General features: G+C 47.6%; 1 protein-coding gene across 14 annotated transcripts in view; it reads right to left on the reverse strand.

The window, feature by feature from the left end:
- The window catches only part of PITPNM2 (phosphatidylinositol transfer protein membrane associated 2), a 132,486-nt gene that overhangs the window by 96,970 nt on the left and 12,588 nt on the right, over positions 1-22,928 (reverse strand). For 12 of the 14 annotated variants that reach the window (XM_083804362.1, XM_083804370.1, XM_083804369.1 and 9 more), the window contains one exon: positions 20,443-20,542. The exons of 1 other annotated variant lie outside the window; for it this stretch is intronic. The gene's annotated coding sequence lies outside the window, so the exon portion shown is untranslated. Of the gene's footprint in view, positions 1-20,442; positions 20,543-22,460; positions 22,729-22,928 lie in introns of all 14 variants that reach the window. One more of the 14 variants, XM_083804374.1, reaches the window with a different exon arrangement.

Genomic DNA, 22,928 nt, shown 5'->3' on the forward strand with positions numbered 1-22,928 from the left:
GGAAAGCAACAGGGAGTCCAAACACACCATCGATTTCCCTTTGGGTAAGGCTGAACATCGCAGTTGTATGCGAGAAATAACGAGAGAGAACATTTTAGGAGTTTTGTTTGTTTTAAAAGCAGTTGCCATTCCCTTCAGGGTGCCCAAGCCACCGTGCTTCAGAGCCCAGGCTTGGGGCTGCTGCACATCCCCAGCGCGCACCGAACACTGACACAAGCTGCGTAGGAGAAAATCACGCATAAAGGCGCTATGGGGCACAGCTCCCACGGACAGTCCCACCTGATGTGATAACTTTGGGGAAGAAAAGCAGCAGGGTCCTGAGCAAAGATCTTTGGAGAGCAGCACCCTGACACTGTGTCAGGTGGCTCCAGGCACTGCACAGAGGCAGGGAAGGGCTCTGCCACATGAGCTCTCTTGGGGGCTTTTGCACATCTGCTCTTTTGTTTTGTTTTGTTTTCCCCCGCTTTGGTTCCCCCCTAGCCCATCAGGGTAGGGAGATGCAGCCCCTCATGAGCAGAAGGGAACCTGCTAGTTGGCAACTGCATGCATTTGATGGTGGTTTTGCCTTTTTTTTTTTTTTTTAAAAGCAATCTTAATTTATCAAGTAGCAAAGGGGGAAGACGCCCAGCTCAGGCAGCTGGGAACAAGCAGTTGCAGAGGGCATCTTTTCTATTTTCTTGCAGTGATAAGAACTCCCTATTTGTTTGAATGATGGTGGCTTCACGGGAACACCAATGCAGAGCCAGAAGACGACAGCTGTGACGTAAATAGAGGAAAAAGCAAACAGACTCGGTACTACGTGTTAAGGCAGCAACGGGACACGATGGTGGAGACGCCAGGCTGCAGGGAGAAACAATGCAGCAAGACAGAATGACAGATGAAAAAAGAAAGGTTACAAAAGCAGAACAGACTAGAAAGGCACTTATAGGATAATAATCCTTGCCTCTGTTTCTAATTATATCTGTAATACTTAAAGCTGAAAGGATTTTAGAAGGCCAATTTACTTTTCGTCCTCTGTGCCATTTTCTGTTGGCGTTTGCCCCAAATGCCTGAAGACAAATGGTTGGTTTCAGCATCTGCTAACACACGTGTGCAGCTGGGGTGAAACACTTCCCAGGAAACTCCGCAAGGGATGGAGCCAAACCGGGGATGGACACAGCCCCAGCAGACCAGGACAGGGCAGGAGGCGAGGGGTGGGCACAGGGCTGCAATGCGTAGCACTGGATGGCAGCACTCACTGCACGGGGTGGTAGGAAAAGGAGCCACTGCCTGGGGCATGCTAACCACCTGCAACAGTCTCCAGATTTCTCGAGGATTTTAAAAAGGGCACAGGTTTATTAGTGGAGGGCTGGTAACATTTCCCCACTGCTCTGTCTCAGCTTTCAAGTCTGGCTTGCATAGCGTTCCCTGGTCAACAAAGCCCACAGGGCAGGCACCAAAGCAAGCACAAGAAGAGAAGCATCCCTGGGGGTTAAAATCCTCCCACTGTGGCCAGGGCAAGCTGGGCAGCCCCCATCAGATGTGTCCCTGTCCTCAAGCCTGCCCATGGAAATGCAAACCCAGCAATGCCACTGCAGCGACTCTGGGCACCTTCTGGTGATGGTCTTAAACCAGAAAACTGTGGAACAGCACTGGACTGTAAGTTAGACATCAGCTCAAAAACACTGCGTACTGGATTAACCAAGTAGAGATAAAAATTGTAATCGCAGAGCTATTCGGAGCAGAGTGCTCTGGAGAGGAAGCCGTACTTAGCTTATCTCCTCGCAAGCAGTAGCACTTCGGTTTCATCTGGAGCGTTGTCACTGTAAAGAGACGCAGCGCTCTGAGAATTTTAATGCCTTATGCCCTGCTTCAAGAAATCGACCCAAGTTTCAGAATACCAAAGCCTGTCCCAACAAGCAATCAGGACAAACCATCGTAACTAGAAACATTTAAAATTTGGAAATGCACAAACATAATGAAAAATGCAGCAGCACTGCCAGTACACTGAGAATTAAACACTGCTATCCGGAGGGAAGGGGAGCATCTCTACGCTCACTATTTGCTGCATGATTCACCTGAATCTCTCTGCTAATTAGCGTTTTCTACCAGAAGTAGGGGGAAGGGAAAGACTTTTGGAAAAGAAAAACTACACCAGAGATGTTGTTATAACAGTTCCGAATATTTCCAGTAATGCTTCAGATGCTGCAGTGAGAGATCTTACCCAACAGCTTTTAGAAACAAGGCAGTAATATTTGTCATCATCACCTTCCCCAGCTCAGTATGCTGAAAGCTGAACAGAGAAAAAACAGACAGCCTTGGAACAGTTAAATTTTTTGGGGGGGTTGTTTTGGCTTATTACTGATAACTGAACCAAACCAGAAAAACAGTCTGAGGGGACAGGCTGCGTGCACCGCACTAGACCTTGTCCCACAGCAAAGATAAACACACTTTTGCAAAAGGAAGAAACTGTTCCAACATATTGAGCAGACATTGTTGAGATTTCTAAAATTATCTTTCCGACTGCCGAGCCTGAATCCCATACTCCTTACAAACAGCACTGCCCGAGACTCGTCCCCCCGCAACACAACGCGGCATCCCCACGGCCTGCCCGCGCCGGGAGGCTCGGTACATCAAGGACGTACCTGCTCCTGGAGAGGGCTCTTCCAGGTGCTCTTTTCTTAACCAGAAGCTTATGAACAAAGGGCCCCACTTCTCCCCCAGGCAGCCACGGGTCAGATCCCAAACTGAGGACAGATCGGAGCCAGCACGAAGCCCGCGTGGAGCCGGAATGGCACGAGGGGCCCAAACCAGCCAGCCACTTCCCAGAGCCACAGGGAAAGGCATTGGCGCTACCGCGTTGCACTTGCTATTATTTTAAGCAATCAGCTTTAGAAAAACACTAATAAATAAGGTTCATTACTCCTTTCGTGTAACAGTACAACTTGTACTTAACCTTCCTGTCACTAAAGAAATATTACATTTAAGAAAGCATCACAGTATCAATTTAACAACTGAGCAAACAATACCTTCACGCTGTTATGCCTGTTGACCTTTGATTTACAGCTACATTTTTGTCAGGTTTCTTTTTTTTTTCTCCCCCCTCTTTTTAAATTAAGATGCTTATATCCTGACAGGTAACGAAGTTCACTCTATTAAATTAACATCTGCCACCAATAGTGCACTATCAGAGAGTCAAACATTTACAAAGCATCGAAAACAGGTGACCAAGCATTGAACAGTCTTCCTCTGTATAGGTTAAGAAATGAAAAGCCAGTCAACACCTGGAAGCTAACCACATTTTGCACACATTTTTGGTCTGTGAACAATGGGCTCCAAACACTTGGCTTTGGGGCTGCCACCAGAGGAGCCCAGCAGGACGGCGCAGGCTCCTCGCCCTGCTGAGGTGACCAGGCCGGACGCATCATCGGCCTCACGTGTAGAGCACTGACTGGTCTTCCACGGCAATTTTGATTAAAATAAAGTTTTCGAGAGCAGTCCTTCTCCTTCCCCAGCCCCAGAGGAAGCTTTACACAGGGTTCCTGGAGACTAATCCTACCCTCTTTGCCTTTTTAAGATGGAAGAAAGAAGTTCAGCACTTTCTTACGCTACATGAGCGGGGGTATTAGCAGAAACCAGTCCGTGGCTCGTATGGCCTTGGCTTCCCTGCTGGTTAGAGCGTATGTGCTGGGTGTAAAAAGTTGTATTTCTTTGTGTGAATCCTTGTAGCTCGCTGCTACCATACGCAAGTGCCCGCTGTCACTTCTGCACCATTTAAAAAGGGCAAAGGAAATGAAATGATGAAGTTATCCTCCTAAAACAAGCACTTTTTTTGTGCTAAGGCCTTCAGTGAAAGGAATACAAAATGCGATTGCAACAAGAGCTCGGATTGCTGCTTTAGACTCTAATGGCTTCATAACAGTAATTAAGGCTTCTTCCTGACTTCATAACTATGCCATAATGCATTTATCAAAAGCGTATTACCACAATGGACACATTCACTCTTTCTGCAATATTCTGCAGCTCCCTTTGGACACTATCAGTAAATAAAATCTTATGTGGTCCAATTAAAGAAAGCATAAATCCAAATCATTTCTCTGTGGCTATCTTTGTTTTGAATGCACTGCTCTGTCAAATTTCTAAAGGGAAAAATGTGCAAGCATTTTGAATATAAAAAAAAATTCCCCAGAACAACTCCAGGATGCTGAGTCTTTCTTTTCTTAAGAGCCATAGGAAGGAAGGAGGAGCATTACTCAGGAGCTTTGTTTTTATCACAGAAGGAGAGGTTTTGACAGCAGAGACTATTGTCAAGTGCATTTGGACTCACGTCAAGTTTCTGCCTTGACAAATTGGACTGGGAGCCCTCTCACAGTGAAAGTGCACGAGAGAACCTAACACGCAACGCAGAGCCATTTCTCCACTCCAGTGAGCAGCAGAAGGGAATTACAGACCTCTCCCCCCCTCCAATTCCCTCCAGCGGGCTGCAACAAGCGCAGCAGAGCGGCAGCGCTCCGCAGGGACCTGCTCACGTGCGTGCGTCCTCCCACCAGCCCCTTGCCCACGCAAACCCCACTATTTTCTTGTGGGGAACACACGTCGCTGCTGCCAGCTGAGCTGCAGGAGAAGCGGCACATGTGTGAAGCTCACTCTGTGTAATGACTGCTACCAAAAGTGCAAATGCAAGTGGGTGAGTATTGGCATGAACTATGCTGAATGTAGCTAAAATTAGGGCTGGCAATATGGAGAATCCATAATATCCTCTGCACCTGGGTAGCTCAGGGGACTCGAGCCCAAACATGCTTTAACTGGAGGCTGAAGGGAGGGGAAAAAGAGGGAAGACGCAAAATACACATGACCTTCCTCACCGTTTTTTTTCCTCCCCAGCAGAAGAGATTTTGCATTAGCCATCCTGCAGAAACAACAGCTAGGGTGGAGATATTTGGGAACACATTACCATTTCTTTGAGCAAACGAGAGATATTTTAAACCTAAGTGGTACTCAGTTCCAGCAGCAATTCTCAGTCCTTGAGATACTCTTTTTGCTATATGCTTCTCCCACATCTCTTTACCACTACCCTAGGAAAAATTTGGCAATTTGTTCAAATATAGATCAATTATTATTGAGTACTCAAGCCAGAAGTAGCAAAACCCACTCCACATAACGGAAGCAGAGTGCCTAGCATCCCTTAGTAGTTAATCTGTGTTGGGTGCAGAAGGTTTTACACCGAGGAGCTCTGACTACTCCTTCGTGCAGGGACAGCTGTGGGCAGGAACCAGACCAGGCCTCTTCACAGTGTAGTTCTGCTCCTCTAAATTTAGTACCCTATGCAAAAACCAGCACCGCATTTCCCTAGCAGCACCCGAGAGGTGAGGCACAGCAGCACGCAGAGGAGCTCTTTGTCTTTTTTTGTCTCTGCGTTGTGGGGAGAAGGGTTGGATCTGTCAATAAACCTTCTAGAAACCCTGGGGGTGAAAGGAGAGAGTACTAGAACTGGCTGCAGCAAATGAAAAGCGTAATTCAAAATACTGACATGTGCTTCACCAAGGTGAAGTTCTATTAACTACATAGGAAGGAGCTGCACCAACCTCTATTTAAAGAAAAAATAAAACCCTAAAAAAATAAAAGCCCAGCATTATCCAGGGGCTGTTCCTGAGGCCACCAGCCAGAAACTGACTACCATGCTTTCATTCAATAAGGTACTGCCACAACAAAATTACCTCTTGGTGCTAATGGGGTCTTAGTTATAAACCACCTCTTTGAATAAGAGAAAAAAAAAAAGCACTTATCAAGGAATTTACTACCGATTTCCTTTAATAAGTCCTACCCCCCATTCAGTGTTTCCCAACAGGAGCTGGCCTACCAACTATCATCACCAGTAATTCTTCCCCACCAGGGAGACAGTAAAATAAAGAAATTCAGACCATACAAATGCAGCTTTCATCTTGGGAGAAAGTTATTAGGGGCCTTCTCGCTGCCTGGCTGACGTCTGTACCCACCGCTGGCCCTTTCCTTCTCCATTAACTGCTTGCAGAGGTAGAAAGGAAGAAATGCTGAACACGTAAGGCACAGTCAGAGACTCAAGATATACATACTCATTTAGCTTTATTTATAGTAGCAATTATTTTAGTTAGCTTTATTTACACTAAGAATAATAGGCCCAAAGGCTCCTGGCAAAAGCATCATGCTAGGGCAGCTGGCTAAGTTGCCATCGGGCTGTGCCAGGTATTCCCTGTCCGAATCACCTATTCTTGGCATATCCCACAAAAAAAAAAAAAAGGACAAAAAAAGATTCCCCTCTAATTTCCCAGAGCTCCTGACAGTTCCTACCTGCTTGGGCTGCTCTCTGCCAGCTCCATGTCGCTGCCAGCCCAGATCTCTTGGCCAGTGCCCTACTTCGAGAGCGCGTGCGGGGCAGCCAGCCTGCAGAAACCCCGCAGAGCTATCAGTAGGGCCACGCAGGGAACGCACCGACAGGTTCCTATCCAGAGCTCAAAATGCCTGGAAACCCCCTTTATTTCACACTTTTGCAGCAGGTGGTGATGGAGCACGTCGTGCGCCCTGGGGCTGCACTTGCGGCGGGGCGAACACGCGTAGCCTCCCAGGTACAGACAAGAGCTTGACAGCAGCTGCGTGGCACGATGAAGCGCCTGAGGAAAGGAGCGCTGCCCATCATACAACCCTTCTGCAGAGCTCTCACACCACCAGGACATCACACTGCTGCAGAGAAGCAGCCTGGACAAAGCCAGGCTGCTCGATTCAGGCTCCAGTGCGCCCATGGGGACAGAGGCAGAAGCAGCAGCCCTGGGCCAAGAGCTGGCAGGGCATGGAATAACATCGGTTTTTCCTCAAGCAAAGCCCAGCCTGGCAACTTTTGTTCCACTCTCCTTCAAATACATAAACACACTCTTCATAAGGAGTTTACCAAGAATAAAGAAACTAACTCTAATAAAGTTTTATTGCTTCCTACACCCGCTCCTCAGGGAAGGACCAGCAAAACTTTGCAAGCAGCCCTAGCAAGAGTCTCAGATTATGCTGGGACCCATCTACAGTGGAAAAGTAGATTCCTGCTGATATGTTGGCAGTTGGAAGTGTCAAACATATTCAAGATATGTTTAGCCCCAAACCAGAGAGGAAAAAAAAAAAAAAAACCTTCGCCCTCACTTGTAAGCTGGTCACACCCTTGAGTTTCCAAGAGCTCGTAAAATCCTCACAATCCCTTTGGAAAGGAACCACAGGCTGCCCTGCGGCCAGGGAAGCGCAAGGTTTTGCGAGAGGAAGGGAAGCCGCAAGGAACTGGGTATTGAAGGGCAGGCAAAGAGCACAAATTCATGTCAGGGCCCAGCTACAAACACAAAGGAGTAGAAATCAGAAGCGTTTCTGCCCCTTATATCCACAAGGCACTTTATGCATAGAAAAGCACAGCGCTTTATTTATACAGAAGCCTTCTTTTCAGCCTGCACCACTTAGCTATCCATTATCAACCCCAAAACAACAGGGCACAGGAGACTACTTTAATGAACAGCACGAGCAGGAAACACAGAGATGTGGAGCAAGATTTAAAGCTCAAATGATTCAGGCACTGTATTTTACAGGAGGTCATTCCCTGGGCCTTTATACTTCATTTATCAAATTACATTTGAATTGGTGCAGTCATCCTGATTCAAGAAACCATAATGCACCTTTCCCCTTCAAAAAGGGGAAATAAATACTTTATTTTCAAAGCATTTTGCACCAGAGGATTTCGGAGTCCTTCCCTGCCACTGTGCTTCATAAAACCACGGCGGCAGCCGGCTGCTTACCTGCGGACGGCCGTCAGAGGTGCCAAGAAGTGCTCTGCCCGGGGTGGCCGGCATCTCACAGCCAGTGCTCAGCCCCTGTCTGAGCCACTTACCCGAGCTGCTGCCTGTAACGGCTGGCATCTCACAGCCATAGTATTTTCCTACTGCTTCCACTCCTCAACACCCCGGTGTTTGCTCACGAGCCGTCCCATCACGAACGAACACGCTGCGGCTCCATGGCAGCGGAATTTCTGCGGAAAGTCATGGAGAGCAGCGCTGGCTTGCCAGCCACCTGCACCACCTCCCCCTTTAACTCCAACCCAGAGGCATGTTACAATTGCATTATTCCTGCTAAATAAAATTATTTTCCCCTGTTCCAAGACATAAAACAACCGCGTTATTATAGTCATAGCTACCGTGATTTAATAATTTGAACAAAAGACACACACAATGATAGGAGCATATTAAGTAGCCCAGCACTTCATTACAGCTGGAACCAGCATTTATGATCCCCGAAACCAAAGATGGTCTTGAAAATTATGTGCCCAAATGCGTCACTTCAAAATTACAACTTAATCATATAATATTCAGCGCAGAGCTTTAAAAAAACGCTGATCGCCTTTTGTTTTTTTCCAGGGTGAAGAAAAGCCCTGAGATAATAAATCATTTAATGCATCGGTGGAAGCAGATTACTTACGAAACAGGATTTGCAATGCAAAAAGTGAATCATGAAGCATCACCTTCACACTTCACCCTTCCTCACGCACGGCTGCTGAAGGCTGCCTTCCCAGCTCGCCCACCGCCTCCCACGGCGGGTCAGGGACGGGGCCAGCAGCCCATTTCTCCAGCATCCCTCTGCACAAAAGGGTTTGTCACGCTCTCGGAGCCACGCGAGGAACGAGCCGAAACGCAAGCCAGCCACCCCAAATCCCCAAGTGCCACGAAAGCCCTAGGCCAGCTGTATGGAGAAGTTAATCTAGCAGAACGCTTCGGGCACTTAGCTACAGCCCAAATCCAGTTCTTCGCCAAGACCGAGGACAATATGTTATTAACTGAAGTTTAATTATATCCACAAACACACATTTCTAGCTGAGGCACACAACCACAGCTCCGTAGATTTGTTTGCTCTTCTAGTGGTCCCATTAAGAAATTAGTTTTGTGTTCACTTTCGTAGTCCAGAACACGCATTTATCTGGTATTCAATTTGCTCCTGTTTTGTTTCCATAGGAATTTCATTGGTTTCATATTAATTAAATTATGTCAGCAACAGACAACACTTCGCAAAGGACCCCCTAATCAGTGGCTAATAAGGGCGGGCTGTGACGCAGCATTTGTGTAAAATTGGTAAGATTATTTTCAAAAGACAAGACAAAGCACAGTCTCAAAGAACACACTGCCATCTCCCCACCTATCAAGCACAGAAATTACGTAGATCTTAATTATTACGTTTGCAATGCTTTGGATAAGGTGCGATCGATTTCCAACCGGTATCACTCCGTGTAGGAAGAAGAATGGGGCTGCTCGTAATCTACGGACGCATTTTGCTTTTAGGAGAAGATCTGCAGGAAGGATGAGTCAGCAGCAGACACCTAGCCAGGTCTCCAGAGCCAAGCAACAACTCTACAGGAGCCTCAGCGCAGAAGCCTTCCTGCTCCGAAAGACCCGAGTGTAAGAAAATTGCGTTGACAGGCTGCCCACTCTCCCCAAAACAACCCGATAACCCAGCTGCCACAGGGGCAAGGCGACTAGCTCGGCATGTTTTCTATCTTCCCACACATCTTTCAAGTGCATTGAGTGCATGTGTGAGCAAAGAGCGCGCGCTCCCTTCTAAGGGAGGGGGCAGAATTCAATTAATGACACCGATCTTCAAAAGTCAGCGGAGACCGCACAAATGGCTCATTCGGGAAATTTTTCTTTCTGAAAGCTTCCGTGCACCATAATAAAGCAACCGTTGCAGGCATTCATTTATTAATACAGAAAGATTTATTTATGAGAGATCTGCAATCAGCTTAACCTCTGAAAGCGCAGCCTGATGTAGCTTAGCCCCTGGCTAGAGTTTCTCGGCTGCTTTTACGTCAGGAAGCGGCGCCCATTAGCTCCGGGGTGAGCTGAGCACAGCCCAGGCGACACCCGGGCACTCGCTCGACTCGAGGCCGCCAAAGGCGGCGGGCACCCGGGCTCTGCTGCGATGCTGGGCTCCGACAGGGCGGAGGGACAGCAGGCAAGGAGAGCTAGGAGGTGGCACAGCCTTCACGAATGCCGTGGTGCAAGCCCTGGAAGCTAGAGAATGCTGGCTGCTTTCCCTTAAAGGCTGCTAACGTGAGGCTACATTACCCAAACCCTGCCCTCCTGCTAGAGGCAGGCTGCTCTCAGCTGGTCACAGCACGGAACAGGCGGCACCTGCACATCACCAGGCCTCTGCCGGGCACAACGCTGCCAGAGCTACTGGCAGCAGGAGGTTTGGCAACGACAGAGCCACTTTATTCCAAGCAACGGTACGATTAAGTTAACTTTTATTCATGATATTAGCTAGCTTACATTTAAGAGCAAGAGAACGGCACTGGGAGTTACTTTGATTTGTAACAGGCAGCTACTAAGAAGTGAGGAGGGAAGTTTTCCCAATTTTTATTTTATTTTTATTTTTTGGAGATGTTCTTCCATCATTTCACAAAGCCCAAGGAGTCAGTAAAAGCACACTTTAGGTCCTTAAGAAAGCAGATCCACGTACCACCTCAACAATCTCATAAAAGAGACAAGCCCAAATGAAAGCATTGTCTATTTCCCAAGTATCTGGACCCCGGCCTTCCTCATCTTGGCTTTTATCGCTAGCAAACAGCCCCAGTGATAACGGTGAGGCTGAGGACAGCTGCCTAGAGAGGCGGCAGGGACTGCTGAACACAGTATGAACTCAAACACAAGCCTCACCACAGCAAATTCAAAAGCCAGAGCAGTTTTTCCGCCCGTGGTAGCCCAGGACCGTAATTTTCCTTCCTGCCTTCCACCTCCTGAACTTCCTGCCATTCTGTTTGGGGAACTCCTCCGTCCCTGGCCACGAAGGGCAGAAAGCAGCCATCGCACAGGCGTGAGCGCTCCGCAACCCTTCCAGCGCACCCAGAGGGCTGGCCCAGCCCCTCCAAGTTATCGCAGTCGGGCTCTGCAGGGCAGCAGTGCCCTACACACCACGGCTCTGCCAAGGGACACCCTCCCTGCCCCGCTGCTCCTGGCTCCGCACAACGCAGGCGCTGGTACCGGGCCAAGACTGAGCATCCGTGTCCTCAGAAGGCAGGGGGAGGGAGAGAACTGCTCAGCGCTGCCTCTGAGAGAAGAGAGCCAACAATTACAGTGGATGACATCTTTGCATGTAAAAAACCTTTGAGACGTTAACGTTTGTCAACCCCAGCTCTGCATCTCCCCCAGAGCCTGTCCCCTGAGCCCCAGGAAAAAGCAGCAGGGTGCTCAAAGCAATGGGGAGCACGGGCCAAAAGGGTGACATGAAACGAAAAATGGCTCAAGAAGCTTGTTCCACATGCAGAGGAAATTACTGGGATGGACAGAAAGTAGTACTGAAAAAGTCCACCTGAAAGAAGAGCATGAAACAACTGCCTAAGAGGCGTCACGGTCACCACAGCTGCTGGCTCCACAAGCCACAGGGATGCCCTTGGCCGCTGCTGATGGGGCAGCAAAAGGGACAAGAGGGCTCAAAAATCCTCGAAGGGTTAGCAGCTGGGGGGCAGTCAGCTCCCAAGGGCTTGGGAGACCCTAAACCACCCCAACAGGAGCATCTCTGCCCACATCCCCTGCTCCCACCTCACGCGGTAGCTCCTCACCAGCGGCTGATTAAAGCTTGCGCTGACATCTGAGGACTCAGAGGCAAATCGAAAACCCTACACTTCTTAATCTGATTCATGCTTTTTTAATGACTGGAGTTGGTATCATGCGGAAAGCATCTTTTGCAAGACAGTACTTTGACCACTGCTGTTCATAAATATAAAAAGACTTGCTAATGCTTTGCTAAACTCCTCACAGAAGTATTTATATCAGCACCCCTCTATTTTTTCCAGCAATAATCTAATTCATGTGCCTCTTATCTTAGCTATGAAACAGAATGTTAAATCCAAGATCACAGCTCATTTAGATAAATGGGATTGGGCACATCCAGCAAATCATTCCTGCTGTGACATTTCTACTATTGACAGAGTTATTTCCAGACCCAGCGTGGGCAGGGAACTGGGAGGACTCGCACACTTCAGCACAGTCCCTGCCCCTCTCTGAGGTTAAACAGGAACGGCCAAATTTTCAGAAGGGCCTGTACCTGGGTCTGGGCACGTGTTAATAAGTGTTCTGGCAGCCTTTCCCAGAAATAACCTTCAGCAGTTACCTAGAAACATAATCCATCAAAATAAACCTCATCAAAAAAAAAAAAAAGAACTTTTCAGTGGTAGATTGCATTCGAGCTATATACAGAAGAATTAGTACCCAAACTAGAGCCATTGATCAAGGAAATGGAGCAAATTAATTTCAAGATTATTTTCTTAGACAGTTCATATATAATCACAAACAGTGCTGGCTGAAAGCTTCCCTTCCATCATTCTTTGATACTCGACCTCAGTCCTTAAGAGCAAACCCAAACCTCAAAGGACCTGAGAGCACCCAGGGGAACCTCAGCACCTGGTAGGTGATGGCCTGAAGCAAGCCTATTGCTCAGGAGCTTAATGCCCAAATTGTTGAGAGCAGATTACTCGACTAGATTGGTTAAACTGAAAGTTCTCCTTCAGCACAGAGCCATTCCCCTTTTCTCTAGGGCTCCTTCCCCATGTTCCTTTCTAACCTGAATAGATACGGTATTTGCATCTCCCTCCTCTTACCCTCTTTTTTTTCATGTAAAAAAAAGGCAAACACGACTGCTGGGATGATGCAGATACAGCACGAAGATTTTCTTCAGATCCTCGGAGCGCTCCTGATCTGCATATTGATTTTTAGTCATCATTCTTCACAAACAAACTGGATACGCAGGAGGGTTTGTCAATCGATCTGCTGGAGCAGCTTTCTGCCTGCTCACAGCCAGCGGTGCCGGGCACGGGGAGTGAAGCAGACTCACCGTGGCAGCAGGCTCTGCAGTACGAGAAGTGGCGCTTTTTGGATCACTTCCACTTGAAGCTTTCGAGCCGACACGCAGTCAGAAGTGGTCGCAGCCGGTCAGCCGCACCCGTCACAGCGCTTTCAGCACTAGGGTTATCTCACTGATAACCTGCAGGCACCCCGGGGACAGCCGAGCCACGCGCACATCCCCGCGCTGATGTTTCACGGGACATAAACCAAACTTGGCTGCAGCACGCGATTTCCCAGCATCGCTCCCGAGCACTGCGCGAGATGTGCTCTGCTCGGTCTTCAGCAGGGAAACCGGCACTGATTTAGGGGAGCGGACGTGCTTCGTATACAGATGCAACACAACTGCTTGCTAATACCATTAACAGCTGTACACCTTCCTAAGAACCAGATTTTGAGCCAAAGGAAGCACACCTCACTATTAAGAGGAGGATCTCTGTACCACATGCTGCAGAAATTAAGTTATTCCTAAATCAGGGAGCTGGTACTCCACCAAGACCCACCACGGGTGGTCTGCTTCTAGGAATTTAACTGCTGTGGGCCAGTCAAAAAGACACACGATCTCAGGATTTCCGTACATTCTCTTACTCGGGTAGAATTCACGCTCTAACCCTTCTCTGCAATAAGCACTTACTGGCTCTGGATACACGGCCAGCCCCTGCTGCCCGTCCGTCGGCTCGGAGGGAGGTGTGGTGGCTCCACCTATCTAAAGTCCTAGGGCGGGTTCTGCTCAAGTCTATGGAGTTTTGCTTCTGGCCTCAGTAGCAGTGCAATAAGACTCTAAACAGGTCCACCAACAATAACGTAGGGCAACCTGAAATGAGTGCAAGAAACCAGTACTAGGAAAGAGAAGCTCCAAGTAGCACAGTTTCTGCAAATAAGGGTGTTTTCTATGCAATAACAAGTTAACATCCCTCTTATCTGCGTAACACCAAACATCCTTTGCTTCCCAAAGGCTTTAAGGCAGCAGTTTTCAGTTACCTTTCCCCCACCTCTACCTCCCCTGGCATTACTGCTCTTCCTGGGAAGCCTGCTGGCAGCCCCTGGGAGGTCTCACTGGAAACTGTGAATTAAGTACTTAGCTGTCCTGGCTCTTTCACAGTTAGGAGGACATTTAACAAGTTAAACCCACATTTATTTCCGTCTTACCAGCAGAGTTTTGGATGACTAATCAAAAGACTGAATATATTCTGAAGATCTAATTCCCCCTTCACTATTTATACTAGTCAATGTCACTTTGACACGATGCTGGCTTTCGACTGCAGCAAACTTTCCCACTTAACAGCCACATAAAACGAATGTGCTCTTACAAGCAGACAGAAGTGCTTTTCGCTCCATCTCTCCCTCTCCCGAGTCAGCTCCAACTGTCACCAAAACCACAGTAAGCATTTTCCTTCTTGGGAACTCTGTGTTCTTGCAGTAATATTCAGTGGACCAGAAGAGTCTGGCATCAGAAAAATATCTGATTTCTTGGACTAACTGCCAGAGAACCTGTCTTGGCCAGATAGTTATTACTACCAAGAACTAAAAATTCAGCTGAGTAGGTTAAAGACGCCCTCGGCAACTAATACTGGCATTGCAAACAGTGATCAAGCATTCAGCCACTGCAGATACAGCTTCGGGGCCTATGACTGCTCCTTAAAGAGCGTTTCTTCCTGCAGTTTTTTGTAAACGTGAGCAAAATGTTCACTTTGTAAGTTAGTGTAAAGATGTGCAGAACTCCCAGCTGTGAATCGCTACCCCTACTTCAGTAAAAAGAAAAGCAGTCAATAGCTGTGCAAGAACCTTTCACATTTTTTTTTTTTTATCTGTTTTCAGATTCGAACCGGTATTTTGGCTTAAATCAGACTAAGCATTTAAATCAAGATTGAATTTATTATATTCTTGTGCAGTTTGTAGCACCTTAGACCTACCTTGAAGTACTGACCCTGGGAGCATCCTGCACATCTTCCCCTGCAGGGAAGAGAGCTGCCGCGCTCAGATGGCGAACAGCTTGCCCATGCGTCCTTTGGCTGTGGCAGGGACCGCTACCTCTGGGCAGCGCTAAGGAATAAGAAATAACTGGCTTGTAGGAGTCAGAACAGATACAAACTGGCTTCCTAAAAATCTGCTCAAGGCAAGTTTCTCCCAGATCATTTCAACCATGTTTTCACGTCCCGAAGACTGCGCTTGTGTGTTGGAAAAGATGGAAACCATCTCTGAAAACTTCCCAGCAAGTCACGTCTCCACCCTGATCTGTCTCTCTAAGGAGCCTTCAATCACTTCATGAACCATCCCTTTCTACCATGCCGCTAAGGCATCATGAAATCAGGCCTGCAAGCACATGTCCTGCTGTCTGTCCCCTTCAGGAAGGGTCCTACCCCACTTCACGGGAAGGCTGCCATTGGGAATTTTATCACAAATTACATAGCACCTCCTCTGTGCTATGCCCAGGACAACCTTCTCTACAGAGCTTTTCCATGAGGGGTCGTTCATCAGGTCTTATTTTTTTAAAAAAGAATCTGGGCCAAGTCATCCCTGCTGTAGCTTTAATGACGTCAATGAGCTACAGCAGGGGTGAAATTGGGCCATTATTTTTTTTATGTCCATATGTCACGTGCCCATTAAAGAAAAAAATGCAAAAGAAGATCAAGCAAGAAGAGTTATTGAATCAAAAGACTATCCTGTGCAAAGATTAACATCTAGATGTGGAAAGTTTCTCTTTTGTTCCTGCTGTGCATTTCTGAATGTAATAGTTTATGGAAAAAGAAATACTTCTGTAGTGTCAAGGTAAATGCAAGCTCTGTAGTGACAAATTATATTCACATTTTATATCCTGTTTTGATAAAAGTAACAAAAAAAATCTTTACCAGGAAAAGGCTCTTCAAAACTCAACAGAAGTGACACAGTTGCCAGTAACTCTTCATTTCTCCCCGGTAAGCCAACATTAATCATACTCTGCATACCACCAGCCAGTAATAAAGGCCGCTGGACCTTGTTTTGAGCTCATTTCTTAGTAAAACCTAACCAGGATTGTACAAATGTCAAAATCAAAAAATATGAAACAGAAGTCTAAACCTAAGCAGTGTTTTCTGTGAACGCTCAAAGCCTTGAACACCAACGTGGAAAGGAACACAGCTGGGGAGACCAAGCCCGCCAGATGTAGGGCACCAGGCGTGAAACGCAGCCGTAGCAGCCACCGCAACCCATCTGCCTGCTGCCAATCGGGGCAGAATCGCAAACCGCACCGCGTGCCTGGAGCGGGTATGCGCGATGTATTTTCCACTGACCGTGCCCCAGACCATCGGGTCCTGCCCCAGGCTGTCAGCAACGACTCAGACCGGCCAAACCACAAGATGCATCACAGCCAGCGAGACCCACAGACAGAAATTCTCAGCCCCGTATTTAAAAGCCCACTTTACTCACATGCTCAAAGGTCACTTAACATATTAATGCTGTTCACTCATGATGAACAGCAGTAAAATTACTCACTAATATGCTTGCAGAGTCCTGTCAATATGCCTTTAAAGCTAGGCAATTTTTTCGGAAGCATCCAGGAACAGCACCAGATCACAGGAGCGTGGTGTCCAGAACCTCTCCCTTGTAGGTGACTTTTCATTCAAAGCTTAATAGGAGATTCCTCTGAAATGCTTGACTCTAATTCTCCAACTCTCAGCTTTACTCAAAGACTGTCTTTCTTTTTCTCCAATTGCTTTCACTTACAATAATGAGTTGTTTTCCTCACAATAAACCAGAACAATTTGGGATTTTGCTTTTTTTGATCCCTTACCCCCCCACACCATTCCAGCACCGGAATCAAAATAACTTGAGATGGAGAACGTGTGACCTCCCAAGACTTTATTTACAGTATCACAAACCACAAGGGAAGGATCTGTCCGAGTTTTCCAGCTGGAATGGGAACAGCAGGGAGAAACGTGCTCTCGCTTTTGCGGCCGTGATATTTAACACATCACAGGGAAGGAGGATGGGGAAGGGGAGGAGAATTAGAAGCACGTAACGATGCCATGGAAATATTGGATGAAGAGGTCTCAGTCAGGCATGTAGGTTCATGTGATTACATCCTATCAACCCAGAAATAAACAGCTTTATGCATGCAAATATAATTACAAAGCCATTCTGACACATTTAATGGTGCTGCTTCTTGACTTCTCTGTTACACAAGATCTGAAGATACAGAGCCTTCTGGACCTCACCAGCCCTGAATTTTTATTAGATCTCTAATGATCTCTCTTCATGCTGCCACCCCCCAAACTGCTACAACAAAGCCTTCATCAAAAACAAGAAGCCTAGAAGCAGTGGAATCTGCCTCAGCTATTTAAACAGCGCAGACAAACACGAGCGAACGAGGTTTAGGTCTATAGAAAGTTACTTGCAGCAGGAAACCGTCAGTTTGTGGTTAGAGCCACACCAGTGTTACAGCTCTTTCCTCCCAGTTAAATACGCATGTCCAAACAGTTCCTCACGTCTAGGGCTTCTATTATAAAAAGGAAGAAAATGACCGAGGAAAAAAAAAAAGAAAAACCACCCTAGATCCACCAGAAACTTCACGTCAGACCATTCAGGAGAGTACCTTTTTTTCATAAGGATATTTCTGTGCCTTTCCAAATATTTACGACCTGGACTGTCAGGTCTAACTCAGCTCACCTGTAACCATCTCCTACCCGTACAAGGCCCCCAGTCCCCCTCCCTGACCTGCTAGCAGCCTGGCCCCATAACATGTGCCACCCTAACCCGTAACCTTTACACACTGAGGTACGGGAACACCGCGCTTGTAGTGCTGTTATGCTGCCAAACAGGGTTGCCCTCCTTGCCGGTACGGCAGCAGCGCTCACCCAGCTTTCTGAAGTGTTATCACCTCGATCTAACTGTACAGTGTTTTGCAGTATGCAAAGGATCCAACTTGATGACAGATTGCACAGAATTCAGTCGGTTTCCTTAAAGCCAGCCCTCACAAGGGGTACTACTGTCATGTCACAGGTCATGCACCAAGGCCCCCGACAAGCACAGGGCAGAGAAAAAGTAAAATTTTGCCCCAGTTTGTCTCCACGTAGAAGGGTACAGGGCTCTGGGAGAGGAAAGCCAGGCTCTGCCTCTTCTGACGGGGAGGCACTCACTCATCCCATCCAGCTTCTGCTCTTGCAGGAAGGGAGGAGACAGAGGCAGTGCAGTGTCCCTGACAGCTGGAGGCAGGATGCTGAGGGATGGTGCAGGCGCCTCCGCGGCTGCATCAGCGCCCTCCACCTCCCCTTACCATGCTGCTTCCACAAGCCGGCTTCTCGCTGCGGTCCCACAGCCACGATAGGAGCATCACAGGCGTTCAGACCCTGCTCTGCCTTTCTGCTTGTGCCAGGGATTCAGGTCACTTCCCTGGTTTTTTAAATAATTCCATGCAAAATACTCCCAGGGATGACTTCCAGAGGACCGTCCTCCCGTTATTTTTGCTGGGTCCTGCTTCAAAGCCTCCAGGCTGCACTGGGACGCTGACAGAATGCTACAGCATTTTCCTGCACTGTGGAGATTGTTATTCAGCCCTTTGTTTTCACGAATGCTGCATTCCCTCATGATGTTTAAAACCCATTTTTCTTATGTTCCTCACCTGCCAATCCAGGGACATTACTTGCTCTCCAGCGATGCAAGCGGCACGGATTCGTTTCGCTGGGAACAACACTGAAGGCACTTTCCCCTCACCTGCCCAGGCTCTCAACAACCACTCGGGCACCTCTTGGAGAGGAAGATCAGCCCTGCGGAGTGCTGAGTCCTTCCGGCAAGTGAAAAGTGCCATGCCACAGTCCCAAAGCAAAGTGAACCTTAAACATCGCTAAGGATTAAGGTTCTTTGCCGTTGCCGTTAATCCAGAGAAATGCTCTCCTCTACAACACCCTACAGGGGAGCAAGGGGACATGGAGTGATCTATGGCAAGGGAGGCATAGTTTTTGAGACAGAGATGTCCTCCCTCAGCAAGGGAGCACAAATTCACATGGCAATTAATGCCACTACATCAACTCCTCTGGTAAAGCTGCTGACAGCGGCGTCTGTTCCCGGAGAGACCTGTCCATAGCTCCACCACAGGGCTGCAGTGGGCAGAAGAGAAGCTGCCGAGCTCTCTCAAGAGAAAATTAGGTATCCCACCGAGGGACAAGCTGCAGCATTGTGAGCAGCCTACTCGAGCCAGCCCTGGGCTCTGCTGATGCTAAGAGAGGCTTCAGGAAGGGAATCAACACGGGGAAGGGTAATGAATTCACTGGGAGCCAATTTGCTGACAGGAGATAATTAAAGTATTCAAGTGACCCTTAATTTTCAAGGATTTCAGGTATTGCATGTTAATACAAAGCCGGTGTCACTGTGGTTTCAGCATAACTGCTGCAACTCAGAAACGCGTTTTCAATTTCTCTGGATTTCCTCAGTCTGATGTGTGAGCAGTTTCAGATCCAAACTCATTTACCCCTTCTCTGCTCTTCCCTGCAACCCATTACTCTTACACCAAAAGTTGGGAATTTTGAGTTTTAGCATCCTGCAGCAAAACTGCAAAATTGCTACATCACCGTGTCACTGCAAAAAGAAACCTTTGGTGGAGTTAACAGTTAAAAACACTTTTTGACAGAGGGGAAGAAAATAAGTGGCAAGAAACTCAATGGAGGAAAGTAAGACGCAGAACTACCCATTCTGCTAGTCTAAAGGCTGACACCCCATCTACTGAAAAAAATTCCTGTTCAGCCACTAATTTTGTGCACAGATTTAGGAGTGTGATACACATTTCTAGAACTCACACAAAGGAGGTTTAGTGGGAGCTGGAGACGCACACAGTGAACCCACAAGCAATACTTCAGAGGTTAGAGCACAAGGGAGTAGCAGGTACATACATTCATAAAAAGAAAAAAAAACTCTTAAGATTTACTTCTCAAAAAAAAAACACACATGGTACTCACTTCCCCATCTACACTCTACTATGGAAGTTTTGCATGGCAATCCTCTTGAAACATAAAGCAAGTTAGAAGTTCGGACATGGGGGAAAAAAAAAGGGAGGTAGAAATTAACAGCAACGTTATGGCAGCACCAGAGGCTGCATGCTGTTTATTTCAGTACAAATAAAATGCAATAAGGTTAAGTGTTGTGTTTGGTGTTTTTTTTCGGGGGGGAGACCCACAAAATATTTAAGTACACACACAAAGTTTATGTTAATTGCACATCCTGCACAGCCATTTCCCCTTTTGATCTATTTATTTGAAAGATTTAGAACAAACAAGAACACTGACTGAGCAGAAAAAGGTGGGGAGCGTGAGTTTTCCTCAAAAAGAGGTTTATCACCAACACATGTCTACGTAATTTAAGCCAACCATGTCCTGTAACTGCCAAGCCCTTCTCAAAGGCAACTCGTACAGCCATTCTTCCAGACTCCATTTTATCACGTTTCCCCTCGGCGCATATTCAAGTGGAACCCAAGCTAAGGTTAATCCCCTCTCTCGCCAGCAAGCTAGTATCCACCAGCCTCATTACCATTCTCCCTAGTAACATGTAAATGTTTTCTTTTTCTAGTATAGGAGAGAAAGAACAGCCATCCAGCTGAACTGCCAGAACCTACCTTCTGCAAAAAATCTCTCTAGATGCTTCTGAATGCAGGAGGGAGCAAAGACAGCAGTGCTGGAAAAGGATGTCACTGTTGGTCCACATGTGTCAACATCCTAAAGAAAGATAAAGCACAGTTGCTTAACTGCTTTGCCCATGGGAAATCAACAGCAAGAATAAAGCTGCATTATTTTCACAGTTATACCATGCTAATGGCTCCTATGCAAACAACATACAGCTACAACATTTTATAATTGCACATCAGAGTTGCTCTGCAGACATCCCTCCGGTATGTCAGAAATTCAATACGTGATGGTAGGCGGCAATGAGCACCTCAGGGATTTAAAGTGCGTTCCAAGCTATGAGTCATCGCCATCTCTAACTCATGGAAATTTAAAAAAAAAAAGAAAAGAAAAAAGAGAAGAAAAACACACACACACCGCACTGACCACTCGTTTGCTCTCTCTGCACAATATCACAGCTTCCCCCCAAAGCACTTCCCTTTTAAGTAGCTTTTCGTGAATGCTTTTCACGAAGGGGAAACCACCACAGACCTCACTCCAGAGGAAAATTAAAAAAAATAATAATCATTAAAATCAAAAAGAAGAAAAAAATCAACACAGCAGCATTCTTCCAGACAGCTCCCCGGGGAGCGGGCAGGATCCCACGTCCCAGCAGCGGAACCGGAGACGGAGCTGCCTCCGCAGCCACCCCCAGTCCTCTCGCCGCGGCGGGGCCAGGCCCGCAGGACGGCGAGGGCAGGGTAGGAAGGGGCAGCACCCACACAGCTCAGAGCTGAGAGACGCCAGGCCGAGGTGGCCCCTTACGCCTCGTCTCGCCGCCACCGGCTTCCCTTCAGGGCTGCTTTTGTCAGGGGAGCCGAGGGCCGGGGGGCACTCGCGTGGTTTGCCTCGCCGGGCCGGGCAGCACGCTGCTTCTCTGCAGGGTTCCTCCAGGCAGAGTCCCGTTGTTACCAGCAACCTCAGGGAACTGTTTTTAATGCTGCTTTTACAGCATCTGGTGAGCACTTCGGGTCACACACGCACACACATGCTCCCCCCTCTTAAATCCTCCCAAGGACGTTCAAGATCCTTTAGGTCTTCTTAATTTCCTCGGCCTTTATTTCTGCCTTCGGTCTTGTCCTCGGTCCCTCTGCCCCTGCTGTCACCCAGGTGGGGGGAAGGGAAGCAGGACAAGGGACCGGAGCACCTGCAGCCTCCCCCTGATGCCAGGGGGCCGCAATATTCCTGTCCATTTTGAGGACAGGCGCAGCCATCCCTCCTGACAGCAGGAGCTGTGGTTTGCACTGCAACATGCAAATCCGGGTCCGCACGCAGGCAAAAAGGCCTGGACTTGAAATGCCAACAAGAACAAGGCCTCTTCCCTTCCCTCGCACACTCTGCAAGGAGAAAAGCGGTGCTAGCACGGACAGGGACCAGCTGAGTACCTCTCAGTGCAACCCCTCTGCTGGGACCCAGATCCAACCTGTAAGACCAGCACCCAGAGACAAAGGGTTACAAAAAAATATAACACCAGCACACTGCTTCGTGAACCAAAGGACCTGGAACCTTTGGAAAACACGGGTACCTTTAGCTGTGACACCCCGCCTCAGTCAACAGATTTAGGTCTCATCAAGACTTAAAAAAAAATAATGTAAAAAGTGGGATTGCTCTTTACGCTTGTACCTTCCTGCACAGCAACGCCAAAAAATAAAAGTGCTCGCACGGGTCAGATTCATCCTGGAGGAAGAGCAAGCATGAGTAACATTTCGGGACCATTAATCTCGGAGATCTCACCAAGAGCAAGCAGCCAGACAGCTTAAAAATATATTTAGTCCACAAATGCTTATTAACGTCATTTGCTGATTCACAGCTGAGCCAGTCGCACGGGGCCCAAACGGCGCTTCTGCTTTCCCAGCCCGGGCAAAAAATAAAATAAAAAACATTGAAATGGCTGGACATCAAGTGGCTGAACCTCCAAACCTTCTGCAACGCAACTATTAGCTCACGCACACAGCACGGAGGCGATACTCACACCACACAATGATATTAAAGGACTTCCTTAGCTTTGTCAGGCACTCCGGAAGGTGGAAACACCAAGTATTGCCCGCCAAGCTATCCAGGATGGCCTGCAAATCAACGCTGGCAATCGCACGGCCAACGATGCGGCGTCACACGCTCACTAGATGGCCGCAGTGCTGGGTTACACAGATGAATTTGTCTTCCGTCCCTTCACTGACTGCAGTTCTTCCCCAACACTAATGTGGTCCAGAGCAGATCACATTTAAAACTGACTCTGCAGGCTTACAACAAGACAACCAGTGAATAATTACTATTCTTAAAATTATATCTTGAAATCAACTTAAGAACTACTTGACAGAAGATTTGGTAGATACAAACCTCTGTAAGGCAGGTTTCAGGTCTCTGCTCTTTGGGGCGGACATAAACCCGCTGAATTCTCATGGAATTCCCAAGTCAAAAAAATTTCAAAATGGAAGTTTAG

This window comes from Anser anser (assembly GCF_964211835.1).
Source record: "Anser anser genome assembly, chromosome: 18".
In the NCBI taxonomy this organism is placed as follows: Eukaryota; Metazoa; Chordata; class Aves; order Anseriformes; family Anatidae; genus Anser; species Anser anser.